This window comes from Rhinolophus sinicus, chromosome 5, assembly GCF_057876585.1.
Source record: "Rhinolophus sinicus isolate RSI-liver-muscle chromosome 5, RSI-T2T, whole genome shotgun sequence".
Taxonomy (NCBI): domain Eukaryota; kingdom Metazoa; phylum Chordata; class Mammalia; order Chiroptera; family Rhinolophidae; genus Rhinolophus; species Rhinolophus sinicus.
In genome coordinates, this window is record NC_142505.1 from 65,729,018 (window position 1) to 65,752,394 (window position 23,377).

Consider the following 23,377-nt stretch of genomic DNA (forward strand, 5'->3'; position numbering starts at 1 on the left):
ACAGCGGCTCCAGACGGATGGTCCAGACTGGGGGCCTTTGAGCTAAAGGGTCCCTTTGCCTTCTGCATAGGAGAAGCAGAGCACGGGATGAGGGTGGGGTAACGAGCTGGGCTTTGCAGGGAGAACAGAGTTGTCACCAAAGCCGGGTTTGACTTGGCTTCCATTACGTTTTTTTTTTAGAAAAGGAATGTGTTGCCAACATTTAAAAGTTGTAAAACTTCAAATTAAAACCTGCAGATGTATAAACATGCATTTTCTCCCTGATTATAAAAACAAACATGCTAAGACTTTCTCTTGAGAATCAGATGAGCTGGTCCCACTGGGTCCACATTTCTTGGTGGCAACGAGTAGCTCCAAAGCTGAGCGTCAGACACAAATCCCCTCTCATCGTGCCCCAGCGCCCCAGCCCCAGCTCCTGATCTCCCCAGGCCTCACTCATTATATTAGACTGCCTGGCCCCCATGGGCGTTTGATTTTAGAATTCCCAGGGCTCATATATCCGCTGGCCACCAGGTCTATCACTAGCTGTGTGACTTTGGACAAACTGCTTACTTTTCTCTGCCTGTATTTTCTAGCCTGTAAAACTATGGTACAACTGCTGTGGAGCTCTGGGATGAGAACTAAAATGAAAATGCATGGGAAAGACTTAGCCCAGCCTCTGGCATGTAGTAAATACTTTACAAATGATTGCTATTATTTTCACTGTTGTTGTTTTTGTGATTTGAGGCCCTGCCCACATCTCCCATGGCTCCTGCCCAGCCCACACAAGCTGTCCCCAACACCCCACTCTGCGAGGCCAGCAGAGCCGCAGAACGGAATGGACCAGGAAGCAGCCCTGGGCTGCAGCCTTGCCTGTGAATGTAAATATTAGTGTTGGCCCAGCCTAGGTGCAGAATAGTGGGGTGCTGGAGCCCCAGCCCACACCGCACATGTGCCGAGCGCTGCTAGGCAGAGGGACCACCCCAGCCTGGCCTCCCAGTGCTCCAGGTTTCTTACAGGTGGCTGACAATGTTTGCACCCCACCTGTGCTCCAATAGCTAGAAGGGTCGATCCCTCCCCGGCTTGAGGTCTCTGATGGCAGTCGAATGAGCTGATGTCAGGGTCCAAGGTCCTGACTTTGGCGGGGACCACACCGAAGCAGCTACAGAAGAGCAAGCTTCTCTTGGGAAGAGCGAGTCCAAGAGGGAGGCTTTTGCTTCTGCAGCTGCAACGAACTGTTGTTATAGACAAAAGGAAGCACACTGAAAACCAAGGGCTTTGGAGAAGACTGCCAACCCCAACCAGAGACCCACCCTGGCTACTTAAAGCTGCTGAGTGTGAACAAGAACAGTTACTGTCATACCTGGGACTCCAAGAGACTCCGGGACTAAGGATTAGCCTCATTCTCTTGTCTTCCTTTTCAACAGCATAACAAATTTCCTGAGTACCAGGCCATCTGGGGAGACAATAGTTACGGGGTGGGTGGCCTTTGGGGGTGCTCAGGCCTTAGTTTGCACCCCAGTTCTGCTACTTACTAGCTGTGTGATCTCGGGCAAGACTCTTAACTTCTCTGTGCCTCAGTTTACTCATCTGTAAAATGGTGACAGCAGGGCCTGCCTCAGAGTTGTTTTGAGGATGGAACGAAACCCACCGCTTTCCCCACTGCAGAGGACAGAGTGTGTCTGGCCCTGAGGTGTTGCTGTACCACCTGGGCAGGGCTTCGTGCCTGGCACTTCGCAAGTCACTGAGCAGCCCGTGGACGATCAGCCCTGTGCCCACACTGATTCAGTCAATGACCACCTCCTCCCCCATCACAGTTGCCACGTCACATGTCTACAATGGCACACTGTGCAGCAGTTTAGAAAGGAATGAGGCCTTCCCCCAGTACCTGGTCCAGAAGGATGGAGCAGCTCCCTCAGGATGGGCTGGGGGACATCCAGGGTGGTAGATGGTGCAGTTTTCTCAGCTCATCTCTTCTCTGTGGGTGGGCAGGCCCAGATGCCCATAGTCTCAGCTGGGCATGAAGATGCTACCCCAATTTTCCCCATCCCACACCCCCAACATGAAGCCAACCCCACCCAACTCCACCATGAATAAGCACGGACATAGTAAGTCTCTGTGGGGGGAGAGACTCCTTCTCCACTCAATTCGCTGCCAAGGACGGCAAGTGCTACAACTCGACAGAATTATCAACACTGAGCTAACAGTGACAGATGAACTGAGAAGCGAGTGGGGACAGCAAGCAAACAGATTTGTTTCCCAGCTCCAGGATCGCAGCTCGGCTTTCCCCCAGTGAACAGCCAATCTCTCAGCAGGAGTATCCGTAGACCCTCGCGGGCAGTGGGCTCAATTTTCTTCCAGAGGCTGAGGAAGGAGGCAGGAGCCCAGGTAGCCAACCTCTTGCTGCAATCCTGAGCGTCTTCCTTCCCAAGGAAGATTCCCATGATCCCATCCAAGAGGCTGCTGGAGGACCTGGAAGTAAAAGAGTCAGAAAAATGCAATTCTTTGGTGAAAAGAGATTGGCTACCTTGCAGGGTGTGGGGGGTGAATGGAAAACAGTCAACTTCAATCCAATGGGAAATTCTTCTTCCCAGGCATTCTATGTTATGACTTTTCCCAGCCAATCCTAAGGCCCCCAGAGCCCTCCAGGGATTGGAACTGCTTGTGCTGGGCGGGGGTGGGGGTGGGGGTGGGGAAGGGGGGGGCGGACAGACAGGTCCTGCTAGGCAAAGACTCCCAAGATGATAAAACTGAAAGGCTTTCGAATCAGTGATCTGCAGTTGCGCACATGCCAGATGGTGCCCACGTGTGTGCAGTCACGGGTGATTTGAACCCTGGCGCTGTCGCTCTGAGTAGAGGGGAGCTGCGCACCAGGGGCTTCCCAGTCGCCCATGGCTGAGCTGCTCAGTGAGTTCACAGCTCGATGCCTGGACAGCCCCATCCATCAATGGGATGAGGAGGACACCCTCTCAGCAAGTGGGGGTCGCTCTACAGGTCATTGTTCATGTGTCTTGAGAGTGCTTTGCAGTAGGCCGGACACCTGGAAGCAGGATTCTGGGTCAAAGGCCATGTTATTAAGCATTTTGATAGATACTAAGAGCTCTCCCAGTTTTCACTCCTGGGTCAGGCAACTTTTACTGTGTAATGACCTTGACATTTCAGCTGCACAAAACAACAAGCATGTACTTTCTGGCTTTCTTGCCTGCAGCTCAGCCAGGGTTAGGCTGATCCAGGCTGGGCATGGCTGGGCTGACCCCCAGGCCATGTCTCCCATCCTCCTTGGACCAGGAGCTCCCTGGGGAATGTTACTCTCATGGCGATGGCAGCACAAAAGGAACAAGTGGAAACATTAAAGGCGTCTTAAGGCCTAGGCTCAGAACTGGCCATCACTCCTGCTCCACCTGTTCCACTGGGCAAAGCAAGTACTGTGGCCTGGCCGTGGTCAGTGGGGTGGGGGCTGTTCTCCTCCCACAAAGTTTGGAGTAGGGAGGAGGGGATACTTGCAGAACACTAATCCAGTCTGCACAACTCCCTGTCACATGCGTGTGTTTATGCTCGCTCACATGCAAAAGAGGGGTGCACAAGACTTTTGCTGCAACACAGTTTGTGCTGTTGAGACCTAGAGAAAAAAACAAATACCTATCAATAGGAAGGGAGTAAATCTACCACAGGAATGCAATAGAATACTATGCAGCAGTTAAAAAGGAATGGGGCCATTAACGAATATGGAAAGAGTCCCCAAGGCATGGTAGTGAGAAAGAAAGTTACAGAATAGCATGTACAGTATGATCCCCCAAGGTGATTTCTTGGGGGAGAAAACACCCCACTGGTGTGTGTGTGTGTGTGTGTGTGTGTGTGTGTGTGTGTGTGTATACAGAAGAAAGACTGAGAGGAAGGTCATAGATAATTTCACCTACAGGGAAGACCTTCTGAATTATTTTAATTGTTCACAAAGGTAATGTGTTTATATGTTATATGTGAAATTCTTTTTTTTAATTAAAATACCAGAAGAAAAAGATAAGAAATACCTTCATTAGGGGCCTAAGACCTTACTAGATGCAAATGTTCTAGGAACTTGGGAATGCTAGCATCCTGCCAAACCAGCACCACCCTTTCCCCAACTGCCATATACACTCCTGTCCCACAAAGTCCCTTCGGGAGACAAACTCACATAATAGCTCAGGGGAAAGAAACTAAAAGTGGACCTCTTGTTGTGAACTGGGCTGAGCCCTTGGGTAGGTAGCATGAGGTACAGGCCCATGGCCCACACAGCTTCCTCCAGTCTGCTGAGCCCTGGTCAATGTCCAGCTATCTGCGGAGCCAGTGAGACCAGAGTGTCCGAGATGCCCCTGAGAATGGAGCAGAGCCAGGCCTCAGAGGCCGAGCATCCTGCGGAGGCAGGCCCAGTGTTTCTTGGCGGCACAGCCCTGGAGAGGAGGGAGCCGCACCCATGCAAGTGACTGCCCACCTGGACCCATTTCCCTGTTGGCATTTCCTCCTCTAGGGGAGGGGAGAGAAAGAAGGCAGCGGAAAAGGGGAGTATTGTCTCTGTATTCATGACCGTTTCTTCCAAACCTCTAGACCTACACTGTCCAACATGACAGCCACTAGCTCCATGAGGCTATTTACATTTAAATTATTTAGCTCCAGCTACTTAGTCACACTTAACTCATTTCATGTACTCAATAGCCACATGTTGCTGTTGGGCAGCCCAGATGGAAAATGCTGCCATTGACACAGAAAGTTCTGGCAGTGCTGCTCCAGGCTTCTGCCGTCAGTCACAGGGAGAGTGGCTGAGGTGTCCACTTGGTGCAGGACTTGGTGGTGGAAACAACGAGCCTCACTCTGCTGTTCAGAACATCATTGATTTAATTTCAAAATGTCTGTGATTCCTAATATCCCAGGAGGCCTCTGAAAGATGTCAACAGTTCAGTGTCCTTTTAAAGGGCTGTGGGGAACTGGGCTCACACTGCCTGGTTGTCCTGTTCCCACTCCCTTTTAGGAGCAGTCCTGGTCAGAAGCAAAGAATCTTCCATCTGTTCCCCTTCATTGTCCCTTATAAGGAAGGTGGAAACCTTTTGGTACAGAAAAGATGGCTCCCCACCCCAGAGAAGTATGGCTTCTGCCCCTGCCATTGCACAACCTGCTCTGTTAAAACCTCAGGTGGTCCCCTGAGGGCCAAATTTCCATTCTCACCCACATGGCCCTCCGCGTGACATTCAGCACCTGAATACACGGCCAGCTTAGAACGCTATCTCCTGTGTCTCTGGCCAGAGAGCACCCCCTGTGACTCGGTTCTCCCAAGATCCCTCCCCCTGCCCTTTCCCTCCTTCCTCTTGCTCTGGAGGTGGTCGGTCAGTTGAATCCAGTGCACAGGTGTGGATCATTTCGCCTATCACTTTACAACATTTGAATGAAGTGTCCTAAAAAAGAAACATATTTCACCTAAAAATCCAGATTTCTGTCTTTCCTAGGCAGACCAGAAGCTCTTACAAGCCTGGGCCTGTCTTCCCACATGGCAACAAGCAATCAAGAGAAGTGGATCTTCTCCCAGCAGTGGCAGGGACCCCGCCACAGACCATTGTTCCCCAAAGCACCCAGTTGACTCCGGTGGGCGTTGGAGGGCAGGGCTCTGCATTCTCGGTGTTGGTTGCCCAGGGGCTCCACTCTCACCACTCTCTGGCTGGGAGCCCTACATGACGCAGTGCGGGGCTTTGCACCTGTAGTCCTCATTTCTGCTAGCACCCGAGACTCCACTTGGACACCCCAGTGATACCTGAGGCTTTTCGTGTACCAATACGTCATCTTGTCCTCCCTCCACAGCTGGCTCCCCCGCTGCCACCACCACCCCCACCCTGTGCCCAGGAATGGAACACTCCCTGCCAGAATACCAGGAATCAGTCTGCTGCCCCAGATTCCGCAGCCCGTGTTTCTCTCAATCTCTGACTATACAGTCTGTCCTCACCTGGAGCACTCCAACAGCTTCCTAATCACCCCCCATAAAAACAGCCCACAGCCATTCATGCAAGTTTACTTATTGAGCACCTACTATGTGCCAGAGACTATCCCAGGGGCCGTGAACACAAGAAATAAAAAGTCTTTGTCCTCATGGGATTTACATTCTAGTGGCTGGAGACATGGTAAACAAGGTTCACAGGAACAAAGACGTTAGTGTAGCAGAAGGTGACAGGTGCTATGGAGAAAAATTAAAAGGAGAAGCAGGATGGGGGTGTCATTTTAAATAGGTGGTGAGGAGAGGCCTCAATAGGGTGCCATCTGAGCCGCGACCTGAAGTAGGTGAAGTGACCCTGTGGACTTCAGCAGGCACAGCAGTCGGACCGAAGCAGGCCCAGGAGCAGCGCGTGCCACACCTTCTAGGAAGAGGAGGAGCTCGTGTTGGGGAGCAAGTGACCCGCGTGGGCAGGGTGGCTGGGCATCATGGGAGATGAGTCGGGGTGGCGTGTGGGCTGGGGGGCTTCTAGGTCTTGCGCGCCATTGAAGGGACTTCTGTTTTATGCTGAGAGAAATGGGCTGTTCCGGGAAGGTCTGGGGCAGAAGGGAGAGCTATGATGTAACTTGGGTTTCATCAGGACCTTTCTGCCTGTTGTGTTGAGAAGAGACTGAAGGCCAGGCCTAGAGTGAGGAGGACAGCTGGAGGCTGCTGCAGTGACAAGCAGAAGATGGTGGCTGGACCAGGATGTCTGAGAGGGAGGGAAGGAGTGGCTCTCTGGTCCAAAAGAAAGGAACACCAAATCGATCTTCAGAGGGGCTAGGAGAAGGATGTGAAAGCAGGAGTAATTCGAAGATTATGCCAAAGTTTATGGCTGAGTTTCTGCAAGGACAGAGGTGTAGTGACTAAAATGGTGAATTTATTATGTTTCAAGCATTGATCATAATGCTTTACTTGTTGTTTCACTTAATCTTCTTCCAAACCTACAAGGTTGAGCCTAGTACCCTGCCAGTTTATGCAGTGGGGTAGATTGAATAGGCAGGCGCATGAAGGCAGGGCTGGATTCCTTCACTGGTTAAGCTCGTGGCTCCTGAGCCGGCTCGTCTAGCTCAAATCTTGATCCCACCGTTGTCTCGCTACACGATCCAGCACAGTTGATTTCATCGTTGCCCCAGTTATGCCTGCATAACCCCAAACTTCGTGTTAGACAGTAATTTTATTATTAACACTCAGAGTCTGGGGCTGGCTGAGCTCAGCGGGGCTGTTCTCCCTGAGAGTGGTTCATGCATCCACAGACCAGCAGGGGCTGGTGCTGGAGCAATGTCCATTGCTTCCTCACTCACATGTCTGGTAGCCAGCTGGAGAGACTCACACTGCTGAGACTGCCATGGCTGGGGCTCCTTGGGGCTCTTTTTATCTTGATGTGGTCCCCCCACATGGGTTCTCTGGCACGGTGGCTTCAAGACACCCCAACTTTCTCAATGGAGGTTCAGGGCTCCAAAGTTGCGTGTCTCAAGAAAGACAGAGCAAGAAGGAAGCTGTGCCACCGTCTTGATCTGCTCTCAGAAATCATGCGTCATTTTACTCCTCAGAATCAAATGGCTAATCCCAGGTGATGTTCAAGGAAAAGGGAGTGAGACCCCACCTCTTGAGGGGAGCATGAAAGAATTTGCAGATATGTTTGCAAACCACTAGAACAACTTCTGTCCCTCGGTTTCTTCATCTGTAAATTGGGGATGATGATGATAATAATAATAGTCTACTTCAAAAGGCTAGCACAGGATGAAATGAGGTCATTCAGGTGAAGTGTTTATACAATGTCCCATACATAGTAAGTACTTAAAAAAAAAACACATGGTTGATCTGTTCATTTAAATCAACATCAAATAACTTTCAAGTCAATGACCTGCCTTTTCCCAGATCTTTAGACATCCACGTGGGTTTGGCTTACACATTCTGGAATCTTTGCAAGTCCCAGCCAGCCCAGAAGGGGCTCGCTGTTGGGCAGCACCTGGTTGGGCCCTCCAGGTCTTTTCCCACCTGGCAGGTAGGGGTTAATTCACTTCTGGCTTGTTAGTGAATTCAATTGCAGAGCACAGGCCTCAGGCTTCCAGCCAAGCTCCTTGCTCCTCTCCCAAGGATTCATGTCAGAAGAGGGAAAATAATTAGTCATTAAACAAGTGCTTCAGACATGACAAACTCAAGTCCCAATCTCGCAGCTGGGTGACACCCTGACACTTAAAACAGCCCCCTCCAGATGCTTGATGCATCTTACATCTGGTTTTCCAAGTCATAGTCTGTGGCCCAAAGAACCCTCAGGCGGCCCTGCTGGCTGCAGACTCCACATGCCCTGGGGTTTTATAACTAGCTCTCTCTTTGTCGTCTGTCTGACAGAAGCGGCTTTACCCAGAGAGTGCCCTGTGCGAACAATGCCAAAGCCATGGCTCTGGCGCCCACACACCAACCACCAACCTACGTATCTACCCATATATCCACCAACTCATCCACCAGTTGCTCAATCCAGTCACCCACCCATCTATACACCAACCTGCATATCCATTCATTCCACCATTCAACAATCCACTCATCCACCTACCAACCCAACACATTCCATCTACCAGCCAACCCATCCACTCATCCAGCTAGGTAATGGACACTTAATGAATACCTACTAGCCATTCATGTATTCATTAATTTATCCAGCAAGCATTCATTAGCAGCTACTATTAATTCATCCATCCATCCAACCAACATGTAGAGAGAACTTAATATCTCATTCATTTATTCAGCAGTGAGCACCTACTATTTATGCATTCACTTAATAGTCATTGGGCAGCAACCATTTCTTCATGAATTCAACAAACATTTGTGCAACAATTATTCAGCCAGTCATCCAGCAAGCTAGTGTTTATTGAGCGTGTACTAATGCCAGAACCTGTTCCAGGCACTTGGGATACTGTGATGATTAGGATAAAATCTATACCTTTAAAGAACAGTCGAAGCAAAAAAACAGATCCATCAACAGATAACGGTTCTGCAAGGCTGTCAGTGCATCGATAAATGCACACACGGAGTGTAGGGGGCTCCAAGGTGGTGCACAATATCCAGTCTGGAAGCTTTAGAGAAGTCTTCCTGAGGGACTGAGGTGAGCTATGACTCATCTGTGGGCTTAAAATTCAGACCACTTTAAATCCCATTTCTGTTTTCTAGCTCTGGGACTTGACTTGTGACTTGTCACCTGAATGTCAGTTTTTGTACCATAGAATGGAGGTAACAAACAAACAGTAGTGCTTACCACTCAGAATTGTGAAAAGGGGGAGGCGTATATGGTTACTCATCAACAAGTGCTTGCTCTTGTTGCTTATAGTTAAAGCACGAGGAGCAGCCAGTGAGACAAGGGGGGGAGGGCACCCCACGCAGTAAGACCCCAGCCAAGACCCAGAGGCCAGAAAGTCTCTCTGAATGTAGGGCCCAGGCACTGAGACTGAAAGTGACTTGGGTTGCTGCCTGAAGTGGTGCTAGAGGAAGAGGAACGGAAGAAAGGGATGGGGGGAGCATGGGCCAGTGTCCAGGACAGAGGTTCTTAGAGCTCGTCTGCCTGAGCCCAGGATTAGCATCACATGGGAACCAGCTCGAAAAACAAATTCTTTGGCCCAACTGCAGCCCTACTGGATGAGGACCTCTCAGGCTGTAATGCTCTCAAGTTTGGGGTTCTTGACACTGGATAGAGTGTAGGAATTATCTCATATTGCAGGGAGGAGGGCACGGAGGGGTCTGGCAAGCTTTCCCTGGGGGAGCGAGTGTTGGTCTTTCCTTTCCAAATAATAAAATACCTTTAGTGGCAAATTGTTGACAACAGGAAGAAGGGCAGGGAATGTCAGTAACTGAGTGGAAACCCGTCTCTCCTGCTGCCAGCTCCCCGGTAGGAAGGATGAGGACAGGGGCTCCAGGAGTGAGGAAGCCGTTGCCTTGGGGTCCCGACTCCTGAAAGCTAGAGGTAGCTTCTGTCTCACACCCAAGGGCAGCAGGCCATGGATCTGCCAATTCTGGGGGTTCTGCCTGCCCCAGGCTCCTCCCTCCACTCGTCACATGCTGGGTTGTCACAGGAAACCACTGCCTTTGCAGCCTGTCTGGCTGCCTTGGCGTTGGCGGCAGCCTGGCAGCAGGCATCACAATGATTCTCATTTCCTAGGAAACAGGGAGTCGCTCTTGTACCTTTGCTGGGAGCCTCCGCATTTGGAGCCATCATGTGACTCAAGGAGCTATTTTTAGCTTCCCCCTGCCCTGTGTTGTAGGAAGAATGATTTGATGAAAATACTAAACTCATTAAAAGCCTGGGGGTTGGGGAGGACAGGAGGGGCTGCCAGAGCAGGGAGACTGCAGCCTCCAAGCTCCCAGCCTAAGCTGCAAAGGTAATGACAGCTGGGACCTGGCATTTCCTTGGGGCCTCTGCCCCTGGGAGCTGGGGCGCGGGGAGGAACCAGTAATTCCAGTACCTAGTATTGTTCGTACGTGCTGTGAGCCAGGCACTGTGCCCAACACTTTACCTCTGTCTTTTATTTCTGCCTCACTATATTCCTAAAAAAAAAATAACAACATCCCAATTTGCAAATGAGGGAATAGGCTCAGAGGGCTTGAAGAAGCTGTTCAAGGTCATTAGCTTGGAGGCTGGAAATCCAGGATTCCAACTCAGGTCGCCTGACCGTGAAGCTTGCCCTTTACCCATCCTGCCACAGAGAACCCCACCTGCACCCACTGGCTGTTTAAAGCATGAGAACAGCTGACTTTATGGGTAGGAACCTGAGCAATCACACGGGACCTGTACTTAGAAGAGCCCAGTATGCTCAGGTTAACGTCCTGCTGTCACCATCTTGAAATGATCAATTATTGTTTCACAGGGGCTTTGTATTTTCCTTTTGTCCTGGATCCAGCAAATTACGTAGCTGATCCTGGTGGAGAATCCTCCTGCCCTCTTTGCAAGTTCCTCTAATCTGCCTGATGGACAACTTTCTCAAGTTATTTTCCTTCCTCCTGCTCAGATACAAGAGGACTTTCTTTTTATTATGTTTGCAGAGATGATCCAGAGTCTGAAGTCATCTAGACATGGGTTCTAATCCCAGCTCTGCTGCTCTGCGCCCTAGGAATCTGTTTCTCCTTTCTGAGCCTCAGTTTCCCCATCTAGAAAATGGAGACAACAATAGTTCCTACCTCACTGTACTGCCGCGTGGGTTTAATACGATTGTTTGTAGCAAGCACTCAGCATGGAGCCGAGCATGTTGTTACAAGGCCCATTATCACTGTTGTGAGTAGAAACAGCAAGCATTCTGTGGGTCTGCCCACCGCACACGCTGAACGTTTCCTCCCTCCCCAGTTTTCCTTGGGTTGTTTTTTGTTTCTGTTGTTTTTTGTTTTTTGCTTTTAATTTCCCAGGGGCGTGTTACGTGGGCTTATGAAATAGCTGCCTAAAGCATCCCATGAACATACTGTCCTCTGCAGCCCCTTCCATCAATGTTCAGCATCTGGAGTCTTTGGGGGGTCTTCAGCTGTGTCCCCAATGCCATGATGGCTGAGGAGACCCCAACATCTAGGCCAATAGCCTGTGTGACTGCCAGGATCCTGCAAGGCTCAAATCCTCACAAAGCTCCAGTTACCAGACTGAAGTGAGGAGACACTCTTCCCCGTTGCATTTATCAGATGCAGCTAAGTGTCACACTCACATCAGCCCTGTTAGGCAGATATGAAGAACTGGCCCCATTCTACAGATGCAGAAGAATGAGCTTGGACATGAAAGTAACTCGCCCAAGGTCATGGCCAGAAAGTGACACAACCAGGATTAGAACTCGAGCCTGACAACAAGCGCAGTGTGAATGTCTGGTTCCCTCCTATGCTAAGCAGGCAACTTGTCCCCTCATCCCACAGAAAACGGTGACTTCTTCCAAAGGACACAGAGCCAACCTGGGGTTTAGGGTTGGGTGAGGAGACAGACAGGCCATGGCTTACCCCATCGCCAGGCACCCTTGTAGAGAATCTTCTCCCTATTCCTTTAGCCAAAAATGTGTTAAATGCCCTCAAGCAAAGCAGCTCCTCCCAGACCTGCCAGCCAGCCCCAACTCTTTGGAATCTCAGGTAGGACGCCCTACTATAGAGGCATTGGGGAGACAAGGCTGGAGAGCATGCCAGCAGGAGGAGGGCTTGCTCAAGACGGACCCATCATTCTGGGGAACAATGTGAGCTCTTCCAAGTGTGTGTGTGTGTGTGGCACGGGGAGAGGGGGTTCAAAGGACCGCAGGAAAACCAGATAAAGATTCATAGCTTGTCGAACATCCAGAATGAGGGAGTCCTCCGAGCCCAAACAGAGCCTGTTGGTGCCTCCCTGACGCCCTGCTCTTTGACACCCAGAGGCTTCCAGGCAGACAGCTGGGCCCCCTCTGTCCACAGAGGCCCACTGGCCATGCAGATCATATCAGTACATGCCTCCATGAGCAGCCTCCAGCAACGACGGAAGGACCTGGCCATCCCTCATAGCACGCGGAATTCAGTCCTAAGGCATGTTCTGCACGGTCTCCCAGGGGACGCCAAGCCACTGAGTCCCAAGTGCCCACAGCAGTAGCCTGATGGCTAACATACCCTCTCAGCTACTTTTCCTTCCCTGTCTCATTTTTCCACACCTTTACAAGTGTTTCCTGGGCCCCTCAAATCTTTGCCTCAGAGTCGGCTTCTACGGGAACCAGCCTAATAAAGAAAACATTCATTCATTCATTTGTTCATTCATGTACATTATAGGTCCTCTTTGCATTTCTGCCATTGTATGAGCATAAAGACTGATTTCCTATGGAGCTTAGAAAATGGGAACCGTCATTCAGTCAACAAACATTCATGGTGCACCTGATGGGCCCAGCCTCTGAGTCTAGCTCCATACCAGGTGTCTGGGAGGCGGTGGCTAAGAATAAAAACAGACACCTTTACCAAGTGTGTCCCATGTGCCAAGCCCTTACAGAGACCTTCACATGCACACTCTTCTTTCCCAACCACAATGACCCAGTAAGGTAGCTGTTATTAGCCTCCTTTTCAGAAAGGGAATTGAACCTTCAGGGAGGTTAAGTGTTTTTCCAAGGTAACACAAGTAAGTGGCACAAGCAAGGTCTGTGGGAATCGTGAGTCAGCTGAACCTTGACCTAATAACCAAGCTACACAACTGCTCATCCCCCTCACTGCCCACCAGGCTCCCCTCACCAGCCAAACAGCTGTTGTCATGTCATCCGATGGCTATGCACAGACTTGGCTCCATGTGGAGGAGCTAAGACCAAAATGGCTCAGGCTCCAGAGTCAACACCCCACTCCTCCCTTTACATGTTCTGTGACCTTGGACAAGTCAGTTCACCTCTTTGAACCCCAGACTCTTCATCTCTAAAATACGGTGGTGGTGAGGGTTAGCTCTTTGTTCTCTGATTATGAACTGATGCCCTGTGACTACCACAATCAGGACTTGGACCCAATTTGTCAGACTCTAAACCATGTATCTAAAGATATCCCCCTACCCCCCCCCCCACACACACACACACATACTTACCTACATATCCATCTAGGTAAAGTTGGTGGTAAAAGGCAGTTTCCAACTCTATTTCCAGAAGTTTCCAGAAGTGTCTGGAAAGCAGTGGGCTGAACCCAGATGTTTTCCTATGGAAATAGTATTCTCAGTTCACAAGAGCCTCTTTGAAAGACACCATTGCCTAAAACTAATTCAGAGAACCACACCTGCCTCACCTACAAGCTGGACCCTCTTGCATGAGAAAGACTAGGGCATAAAAGGTAGAATTCACAAGGCCAAGAACATGTTAAGCCCCAAGATTGGGTGTCATGCAAGGTGTATAGGGGTTGGGTGGGGGAAAATAGGCAGGAGCTTCTGGATGGCAGTAACTGGTGAGGTTTATCTAAGGTCTGGAAGTCTCTGGAGGCAAAGAGAATGTGACTGTGCTACTTTCTAGCTGCGTGGCCTTGGGCATGTCATCTTTCTGAACCTCAGTTTCTTCATCTGCCCAATGATAATAATAGCATCAGCAGTATCGGGGTGTGAGGATTAAATGAAATCACGTGTGTAAAAGCTTTGGCTCACTGCCTGGCTGTGTGGCTACTCATGACAGGTAGGGCAGCAAAGAGTGTGGTAAATAGCACTTTCCAAGCATGACCACAGCAGTACCTCCACTTCTACATGCTTCTTACGACAGGACTTTGACAGTCTTCCCATCAAGAGGCAGAGTCTATGTCCCCAGCCCTGGAAACTGGTCAGGCTTATGGCTTCAATGAAGACAACACTGTGTGGCTTCAAAGGCTGAGTCATAAAAGGCAGTGCACCCTCCACCTGGTTCTCTGGAGACACTTGCTCTTGGAACCCAGCCGCCATGCTGTGAGGAAGCCCAACCAGCCCTGTGGGGGACTCACAAAAAAAAACAAAGGCCCTTGGCCTGAAGCCCTGGCTGAGCTCCCAGACGACACCAGGACCTACCATTGGCCACATGATGAGTCATCTTGACTCATCCTCCAGCTCCCATTGAGCTGTCTCAGCTTTTAAATTGAGAAAAAGCTCTCCCCACTGAGCCTTGGCCAAATTGCCGATTTATGAACAAAATATATGATGGTGGTTGGCCACTGAACTTAGCAGTGTTTTGTTTGCAGCAGTAGGCAACTGATTCAGAGAGGTTAAGGGACTTGCCCAAGGTTACGCAGATGGCCGGTTGAACGCAGCCTCAAAGCAAAATCCCCAGCACCCTGGGTCAATTTCCCTCCTGTTCACAGTCTTCACTTAACAGATGGAGACAACAGCACTCACAGAAGTTACATAACACTCAAGGTCACAGAGCAGTATTATGGGTTGAATTGTGTCTCCCCAAAAAGATATGTTGAAGTCCCAACCCCCACTACTTCAGAATAAGACTTTATTTGGAGATGGAATTTTTACAGAGGTTATCAAGTTCAGATGAGGCCACTAGTGTGGGCCTTAATGCAATATGACTGATGTCCTTATACAAAGGAGGAAATTTGGACACAGAGAGATCACACAGAGAGTAGGTGATGCAAAGGACAGGGAGAGTACCATGTACTAGCCAAGGAGTGCCTGAGCCTCCCACAAGCTTGGAACAAGGCATGAAACAGATTCTGTCTCACAGCTCTCCAGAAGAATCAACTCTGCTGATACCTTGGTTTCAGACTTCAACAATAAATTTCAATTGTTTGAGCCACCCAGTTTGTGGTACTTTGTTACAGCAGTCCTAAAAAACTAATACAGGTAGTAAGTAGGATTCTAACCCAAATATGCCTGATCCTAACAGCTATGCTCTACTGCCTCTCCCCTGAGGTATCCTGGGAAGGCTTCCTAGAGGAAGTGACATCTAAATCCTGAGGGATGCACAGGAGTTAGGTAAGAGGTAATAGAAGGAAAGTATTCTCTATAAGGGTGCAGCTTAGGTTGCCAGGAGACCTGCTCTGAGGACTGAAGACACTCTAGTGGCTGGAATGGGCTGCATGTGGCAAAGGCAGCAGCTGAAGCAAAGCCAGAAGGCTGGATGAGGACAGCCTTTGTTAATTCAGCAGGCAAGCCATTTGGATGTCATCCTGAGGGCAGTGGGGAGCCATCTGCCTTTTTTTCCCAAGACTTGTCACCCCAGCAGGATTCCTCTAACAGCATTTCACACTGTGGCCTGGCCCTCCTCCTTAGAGCCAGGAAATGAGGAAAATGGAGAGTTGTGCTCAGCAGGAGAGGAACTATCTTTGCAAAGCCCCTCCAAGCTGGGAATTAAGGGCTTCTGCTGCTAACTTCCACCCTGCAACCCCTCAAAAATCTCATCATTGCCAAGTATGAATCCAAATAAAAAAAGGCATCTACAGAACTGCGGGGGGTGGGGTAGAGTGCCACTCAGAGTGTCCCTTAGAGAAATCTCTCCTCAGGGTGGCTTAGTGATCATGGGAAGCTTTACAGATTTAGCCATCCCCTCCCAACCCTTGTTGAGCTGGGGGCCTATGAAGAGTTGCTATTAAGAGTCCTGTGGGGATTTGAATGCCATCAGTCTTTCTCCTACCACCTCCCCCGACCCTAAAAAAGATAGCTTCTAAGTGTCTCCAGAAAATCTTTCCCTACATTCCTTTCAGATCCAAATTTCTCAGCCAAAGGAGAGTTTCTGAAGTGTCCCTGGGTCACCACCTCCCCCCACCAGTCTCCTGAGCGCCCTCTGCTTCCACTCAACTGTTCACAATTCATGATCAACAAATGTTTTCCACAAACATAATATCAGGCAACCACGACCTGGAGCAGAGCTGAGGGGTGGGGATGGTGCAGAGCGTAACTGCAGCAAAGAAAACACATCACCTGATTCTGGTCCACAAGCCCTAGCAGTCCTTAGGAAGAGGAAGTTGTCTTGCAATCTAGGACTGTCCAAGAGGCGGCTGTCACAGGACCTCGAAGACTGGCTGGTGGTTCTGACAGGACTCGGCCTGGCGCCTGGCTGACGGCTATTCCCTCCATGGGCATGCTGCACACACACCCATGAAGCACAGGTGTGTGTCCCCAGGACAGGTACGTGGCTCAAAAGGGTATGCAGAGTGGGGACTGGGGACTTGGGAGCACAGAGAAGGCAGGCACAGGGAGATGTGCAAATAAGACCTTGGTTTGTATGTGTTGGTTTTGTCTGTGACACTGGGGAAGAGTCAGAAGGGAGGAGAGCTGTTTGTGCCTTGTTCACAGTGGCCCTGGAGGGAGCCAGGCCCTGCGGGGTGCCTGCAGGGCTTGGAGACAGCCTCTCCCTTGGCGGCCATGAAATCTAGATGAGCCTGGGTTCCCAAGGGAAGAGAGGAGGATGGTTTCCTAGGAAGGGATGGACTCTGAAGATGCTCAGGACACCCTCAGTGAGGTGGCCAGGCCTGGGGAGGGAGCAGATGATGAGGGCCATGTGGTGTCCCTAAGGAGGCTGCCCCCCACATCTGATACCAAATGAGTCCCAGCAGCACAGAGGCTGTGGCTCAGGGTCAGGGTTAGGTTACACTAGAGAATGAACAGACATGGGGCAGCTCCTGCAAGCCCTGCTTCAGAGAGGCAGGACCTCCAGGGAGGAAGGGAGGAAATAGAAGTGGGGAGGGAGCAAGCAAGGAAGGACAAAACAGACAAACAAAAAGAGACATAGAGAGTGAAAGAGGGAGAAAGAGGAGGAAGGCCTGAAGGAAAAGATGACTGACAAATGGACTGGGAAGGAGATGAAGGACCTACAGCTTGAGAAAGAGATTCAGAAAAGGAGAGGAAGAGATATGGAGGAAGGGTGTCGTGTGGGGCGGCCTGCGGGGTCTCAGCTCCCGCTCCCCACATAAGAACGCAGGATGTGGTGAGGCCAAAAAGGAACACCCACGGAGCCATAGGTAGGGGAGTCACACCACTATAGTCTCACTGGAGGCTGGAGCCACACAACCTGCAACCTGCTGTCCGCTTCTCTGCCAACCGACCGACTCCCCAACCAGAGCAGCCGTGGCAGTTATAGCAGTGGCCATTGGTTAACCGGCTACAGCTGACGGCCAACTAGCCACAGCTGATGGCCATCTACTACCCGAGCCAGCACCTTTCCACGTGAGGCCGAGAGCCTGGAAACTGCTCTCTGGGGCTCTGTCCCCACAGAGGGAAAGGGGAGGAATAAAGGAAAAAGAAGAGCTGAGTGTAGAGGAAAGAAAAGGGGCAGAGGAGAGAGAAGAAAAAGGAAAGAGAGAGGAGGAAAGGGGAAGCGGGAAGGTGGAGAAGGGACAAGGGAGCAGGAAGAAAGGAGACAAGGAGGAAGAGAAGATGGGCAGAGTTGAGCGCAGGGGAAGCGGGAAGGGGCGAGGGCAGGAAACATTTAAAAAGGAGGGAGAGTGGGAGGGGAAGGAAGTCCAAGCCAGTAGGTCCCGGGTCCCAGGACACACAGCTCACAGACAAATGCTGCATGCAGCCCTCTCTGCAGCACCCGCTAGGTCCTCTGGTGTATAGGCTGGAGCCATGAGAGTGGACTGCGTGAGGCCCACCCCAGCATCAACACCGACTTCTGTGGGGTGAGTGAGGACTGAAACCCCCGTGTGTGCGCACTGCACGGGGCTGCACCCTCCTGCCTGGGCTCCATCTTCTCACTGACCACCCTGCCAGCCTCCTGCCAAGCCCGAGGCTACATGGCAGCATATGCTTAGAGAACAGGCTTTTTCAGACTCACAGAGAGGGTGTCCTAAAGGCAAAGAGTAGCCCTGGTATTACCGCATTTCTCCGAAAATAAGACCTAGCTGGACAATCAGCTCTAATGCGTCTTTTGGAGCAAAAATTAATATAAGTATGTCCTATCACCCACAAGTCAGGCGTGCATCCAGGCCCAACAGCAAGGACTGCTGGGGAGCGTCAGCTTTATTCCAGGGGTTCTTGTGTCCCCTGCCATTCAGGAGGTTACTTTCTAAAGAAGTAGGAAGAACAAGTATTGAAGGACGTCAAGCAGAAAGCAAAGCACCAGAGTGCAGGAGGAAGAAGTCAACGTGGATAGGGGAGGCAGGAAGAAAGAGAGGCTAAACATGTAAGCGGAAATACTGGAGTGGAATGTCGAGGGTAGCGTGAGGGGTGCAGGGATGGGGTGCACACCCCCCATGAGTACAAAGGGTGCAACGTTTATCACCCATGGGCCTTAGGAGTCAGCTAGTTCTGGCTCTGCGGCTCACTAACTGGCTTTGGACAAATTACCCCAACTCCTAGAACCTCAGTTTCTTCCTCTCTAAAATGGGCATAGCAAAAGCACGGACTTCATGGGCTATCATGAGAGGGAAGGGTGAACCAGCAGTGCTGAGCACACAGTGACTGGACTCTGACAGCGCAAAGCATGCGTAGAACCAGGTTGAGAAAAGGACCACGGGAAAAGCCTCCAGGAGCCCCTTTGGCCTAGGCAGTCAGTTTGCCTGCTTGGAAAAAATTATTCCCAAGTTAGCAGTCACAGAATGCTGCCCTAAGACCTTTCCAGGCTTTCCTCGTTTCATTCTTACCCAGACCCTATGAGGTAGAATCCGTTCTCTTCTCCATTTTAACGAGAAGGTAGCCACAGCTCTAAAACCTAGCTAATGTGCCCAGTGTTGTCACAAGGCCAATAAGCAGTTGAGCCAAGGTGCTAGAAAGGGGTCCAGCGGTCCTCTGCCAAGAGCATACTCCATTCTAGCAGAAAGCAGCCTCAGTCTCTCTGAGATGAACAGTTCTCCCCTCGGGCTTAGAAATCCTGCCTGATTCCGCAGCTGGACTGGAGCCAGTGTCAGCCCGGTAATGAAGGTAACAGGTAACAGCCGCCTGGGGAGACTTGCCTGGCTCCAGGAGAGCCCCCAGCCAGGCACAGGAATTCAGTGAGCCAGAGACACCTCCCTCCCCAGGCTTGGTTCCCATCATCGCTCTCCTCCAGAGGAACTTGGAGGAGGAGGAGTTGTAGCAGGAAAACCCACATCCAGGTCACTGATACTCATGCCAGGATGGTGGGTGGGTGGGTCCAGCAAAGGCAACACTGGGCAGGAGGAAACCATGAGAACAGAGGGGGAGGGACACGGCTGCTTGGAACAGGATATGCTGAAATGAGGAGGCACACCAAGGAGCAAGGTGTTTCCGTGTGTGCATGTGTGTGCGCGTATGTGCGTGTGTATGCATGTGTCTGAGTGTGTGCATGTGTCTGAGTGTGTGCACGCACGTGTATGTGTGCATGTGTGTGCTCATGTGTGTGGGTGTGTGTGTGTGTGTGTCGGGGAGATGAGTGGCACTGTGGGCCTCAGCTACAGGAGCTGAGCTAATGGGAGAGGGCTAGGCATTTATCTGGGAAGAGAAAGAGGGAGGTAATGAGGGAGGAATAAGAAGACAAGGAAGAGGAGGAAGAGAGAGGAGGGAGAAAAAGGAGGAAGCCAGGGATTTCGGGGACATCTCCTGCTCTCACTGTTCCCTGCCTCTTTCCACTGGGAAAACACTTGGGGGTCCCAGCTCTGAGAAAGCCCACAGAGCACCCAGGCGGTGGGGGTAGAAAGCTGGGCAAAGGTCCCCTGCCCTGTCCATGGTTATCCACCTGTGGGCTGTCTGGCTGACAGTGGGAGTCCTGTCAGCTTATTTGCCCCCTCACCCCATCTTTCTGGTGAATCAGGAACAGAATGCTGATTTGAGACCACTAATTCTAGACAATTGCTGAAGGAGGTTAAGCACATTTTCGGTTTGATTTAGGGTGTCTGTCAGTAATTAGCTAAAAATGATCATTGGTTCTGTAAGAAGCCAGCCTGTGCCTGGGTGTTGACGAGGTTAGGTGAGTGACTGACTGATGGCGGCTGACGAGCCGTCTCACCAAGGCTGGCTGGTTGTGATTGGGATTGACTGGGCCTCGCACCATGGGAGCCTGTGAACTAACTACAACTCCTGGGCTGACTGCAACTGGGTTGATGGATTGAGTCTGACTGGCTAAGTGCCTGGCTGACTGGGAGACAGACACTGACATACAACTGGCTGGCTGATAACAATGGGCTCGGTGGTTGACTGGTTGGTTGCCTAATTCATACTGACTGGGTAGCAAGGCAACTTACTGTGACTTACTATTTTGACCACCAGACTACTGTGACTGACTGACTAATTCAGTATGGCTGGTGGCTAATTCAGGCTGACTGGGTGACTACGATTTCCTCACCAACAGTCTTGAGTTACTTTAGCTGGCTGGGGGAATGACTGTCTCTTTCAGACTAACTAACTACATGACTGATGTCTGCCTGTGACCCCAGAGCCTTGATTGACTGGCTCTATTGTACATCTGACTCTGAGATTGACCGGCTAGCTGGCTGGCTGGTATTTCTTTGTGGCTGTGACTGACCAGGCCAGACTATGGCTGCCGGTGACTAACTGTGACTGACTTGTCTGGCTGGGTGGACCGACTCCCTGCCTCAGTCATTGAAAATCGCTGCCGTGCTGTCTTGAGTGCTGGAGCGCACCGGAGGCTGCCGAGACTGACTGCTGACTACCTGATGCAGGGGCTGATGGGTGGCTGGGCAGTGTGGCTGGGTCTGGCCAGGAGACGACACCCTGCCAACTGACTGACTAGAATGTGGTGACTGGCTGACTGATTCTGATTGGCTCTTGGGTGACAGATGACAAGGTGACTGGCTGGCTGTTTGAGACAGGCTGTGTGACCCTGCCTTGACTGACTGACCAGCTAACTGGCTGGCAGATTGAGACTGACCAGCTGGCCGGAAGCCTGCTGACCATGGCTGCGACTCACACAGTGAGTGGCCATGTCTGACTATGTGGCCCTAACTGTATAACCGAGCCTGGCCGTGAGACAGTGACTGATTGATTGCCTGACTGGCTAACGGAGGTCACCTGGGTAGCTGGCTGACTGGCCATGACTGTGACCCCTGTGTGAATGGCTATGACAGTGTAACCAAGTCCGACAGTGAGTCGGTGACTAACTGACTGGCCAACTGCAGCTGTGACTGCTGTGAGTGGCCCTGCCTCACTGTGTAGCCCTGACTGTGTGTTGGGGTCTGACGACGAGACAGTGCCAGACTGACTGCCTTTCCTGGCTCACTGCCTCTGGGCCAGCCTATACACACAGTCCTTACCTGTCCCACAACCATTAGAGGCCCTGCTGGGAGCTGCCAGCTGAGGGGAACAGCCTGGCAGGAAGAAAGAGGCAGGAGCTGCCAGACGGAGAACCGGTCTAGGCCCTGCCCAGGGCTGGGCCTGATGGAAAGCTCTCTACCTCACCCACTTGGGGGCTGGGTCACTGACACACATTCTCTGAGCTGTGTTTTTGGCTGGAGTCTTATAGCTCCTTTCTTTAGGGAGAGTGGGGAGAAGGGGAGCAGGGAGAACCTATAAAAATATTGAGCCAATAACTCACTGACAGGACTCCAATTATAGAAGCTTGGTGTGGGGGAGGAGAGGGAGAGAAAGGCCAGTGGGGGTGGGGCAGGCCACTGACTGCCAGTTGTGGGGTTTGGATTAGGGCCAAAATGCTGCTCTAGAAAACTCAGGCCTTGTAGTGCTGTGCTGGGGAAGCCTTGAGAAGGGCAGCGGGTCTACCAGGCACACCTCTGCTACCTCTGCCACTTTAGAACTTCGGAAACCGAGGCCCATGGCCCTCAGGGCCCAGGGCGTTTCCCCAGACCCAGTCCTCCCAGGGTCGCCTCACCAGAGCACAGGGCAGTGATGATACCCAGCCCTGTCTCACTCTCCCACAGGCATAGGCAGCAGGTTTCCAGGGGCAGAGGTGACCACCTTCAGCAAGGCACTCCACTCTCGGCCCCTCAGTTTCCTCATCTGTTAAGCCGAGGTTCTAAGGAGGCCACTTGGCAGAAGTCAGACTGGACTCACAGACGCCTCACCCACAAAAGGTAATAATAGCAAGAATCACTTTTATTCTGTAAGCTTGTGACGAGAGGAAAACAACGTAATCCAGATGAAGACTTCCGCTCAGTGCCTGGTACCCAGTAAACAACAAAGAAATGTGAACTTTCGTGATTATTAATACTCATCTCACAGGGGTATTTTAGGATTAATGAAGCTCTTCAGTGCAAATGTACCTGTGAAGCCATGAAGCTCAGCCCCAAAAGTGGTGGGAGGCAGCTGCACAGCCTGGCAACAGCTCCTTCACTGAACCTGGCAAGACCCTCCCCAGCCACCCTGAAATGCCACCTGTCCCAGCAAAGGATCCCACAGAATCTCTAGAGCACCAGCTGCTCCTGACACCACAGCCATTGGGGCCTGGCCCCCAGGGACTGGGAGGCAAAAACAGAAGGGAATTCTGTAGGGTTCCCCTGGGAAGAGTCAGGAGCCCAGTTGTCATGAGTAGGCCCTGGCGGGGCAGAGGCCTCTTCCAGGAAGGCCCAGTGTCTCAGGCCCTCCAGCACCAGGAGAAAAGCCCAGGCTGTCCTTTGAGTCAGGGTGGGCCGAGGGGAAGAATTTCCCCAGTAGACTGAGAATCTGAGTGTGAGGCCAGAAAAACCCCTCCCACACTAACGCCGCTGCCCTGTTCCCAAAGGGCTGCTGACTGATGATGTGAGCTCAGTTGGAGCCACCCATAGCTGTGAGTTACAACAAACCAGGTACAAAAGCATCGTCAGGTTCATGGCCAAGAAACAGAAGGTCGCCTCCTGACTCTTGCCTTCCTCATTAATTCCTTCGTGAGGCTTAAGACCTCAGAGAAGGGGAGATTTACATCTGAATCCCAGCTCAGTGGTTACTAGAAGTGTGACTTTGGGCCAATGACTTCTCCCCTCTGAGTCTCAACTTTCCCATCTGTAAATGGGGGACAACGATAACACCAATCATACAGGGTCATGGTGGAGATTTAACAAAATGCTCAATAAATGCTTAAAAAACATAAAACTCAGCTGACAGTGTGCCCTTCTGCCCACAACCGCTTCCTCCTCTGCAAAGTCGATGTGAGGACATAGCCCTGG